The sequence below is a fragment of the Lepidochelys kempii genome, chromosome 1 (assembly GCF_965140265.1).
Source record: "Lepidochelys kempii isolate rLepKem1 chromosome 1, rLepKem1.hap2, whole genome shotgun sequence".
Lineage (NCBI taxonomy): Eukaryota > Metazoa > Chordata > Testudines > Cheloniidae > Lepidochelys > Lepidochelys kempii.
This window is the reverse complement of record NC_133256.1, coordinates 345,518,892-345,528,467: the sequence shown is the minus strand read 5'-3', so window position 1 is coordinate 345,528,467 and position 9,576 is coordinate 345,518,892. Positions and strand designations below refer to the sequence as shown.

At 51.6% G+C, this 9,576-nt stretch overlaps 1 long non-coding RNA gene across 1 annotated transcript; it reads right to left on the bottom strand.

Moving 5' to 3' along the window:
* Positions 1-633: 633 nt before the first annotated feature.
* Positions 634-8,680, bottom strand: LOC140905468 (uncharacterized). The gene is made up of 2 exons (XR_012156859.1): positions 7,915-8,680; positions 634-1,311 (listed from the first exon to the last, which is right to left on the bottom strand). It is a non-coding gene; the product is annotated as an uncharacterized lncRNA (long non-coding RNA).
* Positions 8,681-9,576: the final 896 nt, after the last annotated feature.

Here is a 9,576-nt window from a genome sequence, read left to right as displayed (position 1 = left end):
CTGTGGATTTATCCACTTGCTTCCTGTGGTGATGGAAGGAATTCACCATCTCCCCCACGCTATGCCCGATATGTATTCAGAGCCCCGGGGATGGGGCTGTCCTGTCCCTTTGTTGTTCCCTGTCTGGACCCAGCTGCCTCCTGGAGGGAGAAGGGGCTCAGCTAGCTTATGGAACTGCCTGGAAGTAGCTTGCTGTGAAATTGCCCTCCTGTTGATCTGCCCCAGAGCATGTACCAATGCCTGCCTTGGCGCCTCCACAGAGCAGCTGCCACTCTGTCTGCAGACAGCAAACCACGCCCTCTGGCCCTGCTCCAAGGATATCAGCCAGAAGGAGCACCCAACCCGTTTTCTCCCAGCAAGAATGGACAATGGCAAGGGCCATCCCATGGGGCGCACATGTTGTGTGTGGGCCCAAGACCATCCACGCCATGCTTGAAATGTACAGTGTGTAACCCTTCTGCCCGTCAGAGTTGGCAGCAACAAGGGCCGGGTTCAATATCTAGGGGTTCCATTCCAATAACACAATGCAAACTGGCTCGAGCCCCCACCCAGTGACCTGGGACAAATATATACCACCCCCGCTGGGCGCCTCCAAGAGGCAATACTTCCCCTCTCGCAAGCACATAGTCTGAGTGTAGCAAAAGTCTTTTAATAACAGAGAGAAACAATGTGGCATTATGTTGGGGAAACACCACCAACCGGATTCATAACACAACCCATGAGCAAAAACAACCCACCCCAGGCAAATTGGGGCATGCCCTTTTCCCTTTGGTTCTTGAGTCCAGCAACCCCAAAAGTCCAATGCCCCAAAAGTCTCTGTCCCTGGTCAGGGCAGCCCCAGAGTTCGAAAGTTTATCGGCGGAGCTTTACCTCCCAACCTGGGTGGAAATGGGACGGGGGTAAGAGGCACCTTACGTGATCTGAAGCTGACCGCCCCATAGCTCCATAGCGGCGCTCCGCTCCGCTCCGCCAGCCGCCCCACAAAACTCCTTCGCGCAGCTGCACTCCGCTCCACCAGCCGCCCCACGAACTCCTTCACTCAGCTGCGCTCCGCTCCGCCAGCCGCCCCACGAACTCCTTCGCTCAGCTCCACGGCCCACAAGCAGCTCCTGCCATCCACACACTGCTCCGTGTCGAACTGCTTCGCCAGCCGGCCCGCAAACTGCTCCACAATATATCTTCAGGCTCCCCCACTACTTAACACAACACTCAGTGATTTCAGCGCTTAGGTGAATTCAGCTTATAATAGGGGAGCCCCAGTGCTGGTGCACTGTCAGCCCAAAGTGAGCTCAGCAGCCTGTAACTAGACTTCTAATGAAATCAAAATTAGCTCTGATATTCCACAGTGGAGAGAGGAGGAAGTGCAATTAGCATGTAAGGCCCTCACCAAGGGGCCCATGCCACCAAGTATTAATACTTGTCCCCAGCCTCTCTCCATTCACACAGTTTTGGAACCCATGACCCTTGCCTAGCGAGTGCTACTTAGATGATGGTGAATCCCTCCATCGTAACAAAAGGCCACGTACAGTTCCAAGCACAGTTCCCATAATCAGGGTAATAACAATTTATTCTTCCTGCCCCAATAACAGAGACACTGGGGATCCCACAGCAGCCAAAGTGACCATTTGGGCAGCTATGGTCTCATTCTAGGCGTGGTGGGTGTGCCTATGCAAATGAGATCGGCCCCTGAAATTCTTTTCCACAACTTGCCACACCTCACCACCAGATGTCAGGGTGGAGCTCATCCTGACACTGCTTACATCCTCCCCCCAGCCGAGACTTTGTCGTCCCGACAAATCACACTCCCTTTATACCAACTCATTGGTTTCCTCCAAAGGGCCTCAGGAAGCCCACTTTAGCTTCCACAAGCCTGTGTGCTAAATGTATTGGCTCCTCACTAGTCACCCCAGGTGCATCATAAGTTAACCGTTTCACTGGTCTTATCACCCTGTCTCGTCTATTGAGAATCTCTGTTGCCGAAGTAAGGGGAACATCCTCTTGAGTGACGGATGGAGAGGCTTCCCTGGAGGGTCCCTCGGCTACTGGCGTAGGCCCCTGCACTCCTAGTTCTAACGCTGGAGGGTCCAAGGTGCCCAGGACATCCTCTACCTGTCTGTCCCCATTGTCCAATAAGCTGTGTGTGTCATCACAGGGGGGTCTCATCAGCAGCACCGGGGTATCAGAAAGGGGCCTAAATAGTTCCGCCATTGGGTTTAGGGCGGAAGAGGGAAAACTCTCGTTTGGTTCAGCTGATCGAGACTGAAATCTTGTCTCCATCCCAGGATACACCAGGGTTGTGTCTTCCTCCTCAGACTCACTCTCAGATGTGCAGAATAGGGGTAAGTTAGCTGCAGGGGGCCCACTGTCTGTGTTGGATGGCGGCTTTGGTCTAGCACCTCTGTTCTGCCCGGCGGCCCTGCCGTGGCCCATCTCACAAGGGGTGCTTACCAATTCCCCCACAGGGAGCAAAAGGTTTCTATGCACCGTCTTTATTTGCCCTGGACCGTCTTCAGGTTTGATCTTGTAGACCGGCAGATCTCCCAGCTTTTCCATCACCAGGTAAGGTATTGCCTTCCATCTGTCAGCTATCTTGTGTTTGCCAGCAATACCCAAATTTCGCAGCAGGACTCTGTCCCCCGGCTGGAGCTCCTGCGAACGCACTCTAGCATCATATCGATGTTTGTTGCGGTCTGCGTTCTTCCGAGCCGCAGCGGTAGCTAAGCGATAAGCATCCCGCAGCTTTTCTTTTAGTCGGGATACATATTGCTGATGAGTTTCATAGCTATCTCCATCCTCTGATACACCAAAGCACAAGTCTATGGGTAATCTTGGTTCTCGCCCAAACATCAAGAGATATGGGGTGACTCCCGTAGCATCGTTCTTTGTGGCATTGTAGGCATGCACCAGAAATGCGACATGCTGGCTCCAGGTTGCCTTCTGCTCTGGTCGCAAAGTTCCCAACATATCTAATAGGGTTCGATTGAACCTCTCTGGCTGAGGATCACCTTGGGGGTGATAAGGCGTTGTCCTAGACTTTTTAATTCCTGCTATCTTCAGCACCTCCTTCAGAAGGTGACTCTCAAAATCCCGCCCCTGATCAGAGTGTATCCGAGCCGGGAATCCATAGACTGAGAAATATTTGTCCCACAATACTCGAGCAACGGTGGTGGCCCTCTGATCACGTGTGGGATATGCTTGTGCATACCGTGTAAAATGGTCAGTCACTACTAGAATGTTTCCAACATTCCTCTTGTCTACCTCTACAGACAAGAAATCAATGCATACCAACTCCAAAGGTTTGTTGCTGGTGATGTTCTTGAGATATGCAGCCCTCGTGGGCAGAGTTTTCCTTTGAACACATCGAGCGCAAGTCTCACATTTCCTGCGAACATCTTCAGCCATTCGGGGCCAATAGAACCTACTACGAATAAGTTCCAGGGTCCTCTCCATCCCTAAATGCCCAAAGTCATCATGCAGGGCCCTCATGGCCAGGGCTCTGTACTTTTTTGGCAGTACTAGTTGTGCTCGTTGTTTTTGTAAAGGGTCAGTGGTCATTCGGTGTAGCACTCCCTGAATCAGTTTTAGTTTGGTCCATTCTCTCAATAGTAGTTTACCCTCCGGGTTAGGTGGGACAACCGCAGTTGGGCTTCGCCCCTCCCTTTTGGCAAGTAGTGTATCACGAATGTCAATATCTTGCCGCTGGGCTTCTTGCCAGTCAGCCGCATTGAGCATGGGCAAAGGAGATTGGTCTAATGCAATATAGTTCACCGAAGCAGAAGGCATGCATTCAGGGGGCAGGCCCAAAGCTTCTGCAACACATCCCTGAAAGTCTTCACGGGCCTCTGGCTCTCGGCGACTCACACTGCAAATAGCTCTCACTCCATCTGTGGGTATCACAGCAACTTCTGGAGCCTGCGGACGCCTGGACAATGCATCTGCATCTACATTGCTTCTCCCTGATCGGTACTGAATGCTGAACTCATAGCTAGCCAAGGCGGCCACCCATCTCTGCCCTGTAGCATCCAGCTTAGCACTTGTTAACACATAAGTCAGTGGATTGTTGTCTGTCCACACCTGGAACTGAGCACCATACAAGTAGTCTCGAAATTTCTCAGTGATGGCCCATTTCAAGGCCAAAAACTCCAGCTTGTGGGTGGGATAGCGAGTTTCACTATCAGACAATCCTCGGCTGGCAAAGGCTACAGGTTTACATTTGCCTTCCACTTCCTGGTACAGGACTGCTCCCAGACCCTCCAAACTGGCATCAGTATGCAGGATAAATGGTTTGCTTGGGTCAGCAAAAACTAGGACTGGAGCATGAGTTAGGCAAGTAATGATTTCTTGAAAAGCCCTTTCACATCTCTCATCCCACCGTGGCCCAAATGGTGCAAAGGGGCCATTGTGTCTCTGCACAGGAGGCTTTGGGGACCTCCCCTTATTCTTGGACTTAGATTTGTTCTTGCTGGACTGATGTCCCCTGGTAAGATCATTCAGAGGCTTTACAATCGTAGCATAGTTTTTCACAAATCTGCGGTAGTAGCCACTAAATCCAAGGAAGGTCTTGAGTTCTCTGTAGTTACTTGGACGTGGCCATGTAGTGAGTGCTTCTATTTTATCAGGATCAGTACTCACACCTTCTTGGGACACAATGTGACCCACGTACTTCACTGAGGTTCTGCAGAACTGGCATTTGTCAATTGAAAGCTTCAGACCATAATCCTCCAACCTATCAAGCACTTTAAGAAGTCTTTCTTCATGCTCCTCTAAGGTTCTTCCAAACACAATCAGGTCATCCAAATAAACTAACACTTGCAGTAAATTCATGTCTCCCACAACTTTCTCCATGAGACGTTGAAAGGTGGCAGGTGCTCCAGAAATCCCTTGGGGCATGCGTTCGAACTGATAAAACCCTAATGGGCAGATGAAGGCTGTCTTCTCCTTATCTTCTTCTCCCAGAGGGATCTGGTAGTATCCACTTCGAAGATCCAACACAGAGAACCACTGGCTTCCCAGCAAACAGTCTAAGGCGTCTTGCACTCGAGGCATAGTGTACTGGTCGACCACCGTACGGCTGTTTAGGGTGCGGTAGTCAATACACATCCGGATTTTCCCATTCTTTTTGCGGACTACCACGATGGGTGAGGCGTATGGGCTGCGGGACTCTGTAATGATGCCATTCGCAGCCAGCTCCTGAAGATGATGTCGCACATCTTCCATCTCAGAGAGAGCAATCTTCCTAGATCTCTCCCTGAAAGGTCGAGAGTCATGTAGTCTGATATTGTGCTCTACTCCTTTTGCACATCCCACATCCCACTCATGCAGTGAGAACACCTTGGATCTTTCACAAAGTTTCTTCCTCAGGCGATCTTTCCAGTCCTCGGACACTGGTGAATCTCCAAAGTCAAACTTTGCTGGGTCTATTGCCGGAACTGGAGTTTCATACTGGGGTTTTACAATCGACTCAGGCTCAAAGAGGTCTGCTATCTTTTGTCCTTGCTTCACAAAAATATCACGACTCGTTTCATTAGCAATCAGTATAGTCACCCTTTCCTGGGCTTCAGCAGGTAGGGTTATGACTCCACTGGGGACCAGCACTCCTTCAGGGAGCTCTCCTCCCATCGGCTGCTCTATCATTGCTAACGTCCCTTTACTGCCTTTCAGACAGGTACTCATGACAAGCACTTCTTGCTCCGTCCTTGCAGGCACTACTAAGGGGGTTGTGCCCGCGTACTTCAGTGCCCCAAGCGGTAGCTCAGATGTGTCCCTTTTAGCGCTCTCAATTTTCCTATAGGCTTCAGCACAAAGCGTATGGATCATCAGGGTATTCAGGTACTGGTCCCCAGCCCGCCTTCTGCAGTAATCTGCGAGTACCTTGAAGAGACTGGAGTTGGTCCCTATCAGCACAGACACATCAGAAGTCCCTTTAGGGTCAGGGCATATTAAGGCAGCTGTGTCTACCTCTTCTCTCACCCCAGCAACCTCCTCTGGGAATTCCAGGTGCACTATGACATACCCTTGATAGGGGTATTCATCCATGCTGAGGCCACATAGGCCAAGGCCAGTCAGTGGCTGTATAGGCAGGTGCCTAAGCATCTGTTGGTAGAATGACTGAAATATAATAGTCACTTGAGATCCAGTGTCAAGCACTGCTTTACACTCCACCCCTTCGATCCTCACCATGACCTCTGCTCGAGGCCCTATCAGTCCTGCAGGGATCCCAGCTGGACAGTCTTTTCTGGGGGAATCTTCAAATCCTGCAGACCTGGGGGGTCCCCGTCCCCAGACCCTCTGGCAGCTACCGGATCTCTCCCAACTGATCCTCAGCTTTCCATACACTAAGGAGGGGTTTTCTTCATTACGGCACTTGGCAGCACTGTGTCCATCCTGACCACATCGGTAGCAGAAGAATTGACCTTTCCCCCTTCGCCTGGGGGGGATGGTGGCTCTAAGTGCGGGCTTCTCAATCGCCACAGTTTGAGGCTTCTTATTCCTAGAAGTCTTAACTCGGTCAACGGTACTTTGCAGCTCAGCTATCCATTCCGTCAGGACCTGTATTTGTTGGGCAAGTTCCTCTCTGGTGCTCACCATCAGTACACTGGCCATTTGCAGTGGTGTTGTGCTGGCTGGCTCCGATGTTTGGGCTTCCCAAAACTCACTGGCAGCCTGCCTTTCTTCCTCCTCTCGGACCTCTTTTATCAGCTGGGAGTAACTTGGGGGATGTTCCCGTCGTTCTCTTAGCCGGAGATGAAGTAGAATCGGGTTCTGATACTGAGTTCCTCTTACAATTTGAGCCAGTCTGGTCTGATCCATCTGCTCAGCAGTCACTGCTCCCCTCATGACAGCTCTCTGAAGCAGTCTCTCCAGTCTCTGTATGTAGGCTGAAGCCTTCTCGCCCTTTTGTTGTCGGGAATTAAGGAACTTACAGTAGCTGTCTTCAGGGCCCTCTACGCTCCCAAAGTTGTGTTCAAGGGCCTCTAGGCAGTCCTTCACACTGACCCCAGGGTCAATGAGCTTCAGGGTGCGAATCACATCTAATGCTGGGCCGCCAAGGCTCTCTATAAGGCATCTTCGCTTTTCTGCATCTGGTACGGCCCACTCTTGCAGCATTTCAGTGGTATGCTCTAACCAGGGTTCAAACTCCTCCTCCCCAGCAAATAATCTTAACTTACGACAAGAGTCTGACTCCGCATGGGGCAGCACAACCTTTTCCAATATTTGCCCCAGAGCTTTTGTCCAATCATCAGCCGAGGCTGCAGCCTCCGAGCTAGAAGCTGCTGAGCCAGGGCCCAACAAACCTGACATATTAGCCATTATACAAACAGTAATTTCCTCAAAATATAAGCACAAACAAAAAAAATATATAAATTGTTTCCCAATGTAGTGGATCACTCAACAGGTGCTTGCGAGGGGTACTGACCCAGGCGATCCCGGACGAGCCCCCAAAAATGTAACCCTTCTGCCCGTCAGAGTTGGCAGCAACAAGGGCCGGGTTCAATATCTAGGGGTTCCATTCCAATAACACAATGCAAACTGGCTCGAGCCCCCACCCAGTGACCTGGGACAAATATATACCACCCCCGCTGGGCGCCTCCAAGAGGCAATACTTCCCCTCTCGCAAGCACATAGTCTGAGTGTAGCAAAAGTCTTTTAATAACAGAGAGAAACAATGTGGCATTATGTTGGGGAAACACCACCAACCGGATTCATAACACAACCCATGAGCAAAAACAACCCACCCCAGGCAAATTGGGGCATGCCCTTTTCCCTTTGGTTCTTGAGTCCAGCAACCCCAAAAGTCCAATGCCCCAAAAGTCTCTGTCCCTGGTCAGGGCAGCCCCAGAGTTCGAAAGTTTATCGGCGGAGCTTTACCTCCCAACCTGGGTGGAAATGGGACGGGGGTAAGAGGCACCTTACGTGATCTGAAGCTGACCGCCCCATAGCTCCATAGCGGCGCTCCGCTCCGCTCCGCCAGCCGCCCCACAAAACTCCTTCGCGCAGCTGCACTCCGCTCCACCAGCCGCCCCACGAACTCCTTCACTCAGCTGCGCTCCGCTCCGCCAGCCGCCCCACGAACTCCTTCGCTCAGCTCCACGGCCCACAAGCAGCTCCTGCCATCCACACACTGCTCCGTGTCGAACTGCTTCGCCAGCCGGCCCGCAAACTGCTCCACAATATATCTTCAGGCTCCCCCACTACTTAACACAACACTCAGTGATTTCAGCGCTTAGGTGAATTCAGCTTATAATAGGGGAGCCCCAGTGCTGGTGCACTGTCAGCCCAAAGTGAGCTCAGCAGCCTGTAACTAGACTTCTAATGAAATCAAAATTAGCTCTGATATTCCACAGTGGAGAGAGGAGGAAGTGCAATTAGCATGTAAGGCCCTCACCAAGGGGCCCATGCCACCAAGTATTAATACTTGTCCCCAGCCTCTCTCCATTCACACAGTTTTGGAACCCATGACCCTTGCCTAGCGAGTGCTACTTAGATGATGGTGAATCCCTCCATCGTAACAAAAGGCCACGTACAGTTCCAAGCACAGTTCCCATAATCAGGGTAATAACAATTTATTCTTCCTGCCCCAATAACAGAGACACTGGGGATCCCACAGCAGCCAAAGTGACCATTTGGGCAGCTATGGTCTCATTCTAGGCGTGGTGGGTGTGCCTATGCAAATGAGATCGGCCCCTGAAATTCTTTTCCACAACTTGCCACACCTCACCACCAGATGTCAGGGTGGAGCTCATCCTGACACTGCTTACAAGTGCAAAGATTTTCCTTCCCCTCTGCATCTTCCTTTCTCTTCCCCTATCCTGAGATTCCTTCCTCACTCAAATCCTGGCTCCACTGAAAGCAACAGCAAAACTCCCATTGGCATCTCTAGGGCCCAGATTCCCAAGAGCTTCAGGGCCTGGGCCTGGGAGGTACCGAGCCTGCATCGATGACAGTGGGCGCAAAGGGAACTCAGGCCCTGGCAGGAGCCATTCCTAGTTCTCGTCCTGGGTGGAGGCAATTAATTGCATCTCCCCAGGACTGGGAAAAGTGAAACATTTCACCACACGTTGCACACGCCCGTCCACACCGGCGCAGGGCAGGCGTTTTGGTTTGCAAAGAGGCTGCTGCCCTCCCTGAAGTGGACCATGATGGATGCAGGGATGGCGCAGCAGGCTGTTCCTTTCTTGGACTAAAAAGAAAGAACTGATCTCCAGCCTTGGGAGCACCACATGGTATCACCCTGTGCCACCACTGGACATCTAGGCCCCACTCTCTCTGGGTCCCAGACAGGCCATCACATGACGTAGGTCACTAGGTGATTCCTACATTCCTATGGTCTTTTTCTTCTCAACCCCACCATTCTCTGCCTCTGCTTCTTTGTTCCTCTCATGAACAATGTTCCCTCTAATTTTTGACAGGCCGTGTGCGCAAAAAATTTCTTCTGTGCAAATGTTTGTGCGTGCGGTGTTTTGCCGTGTGTGCAGGGTTTAGGATCTGTGTGCACACGCACACGGGCACAGCTTAGAGGGAACAGTGCCCATGAACCTCAGCTGTCAGGTTCTCTCGTATCCCAAGCCCCCCCGG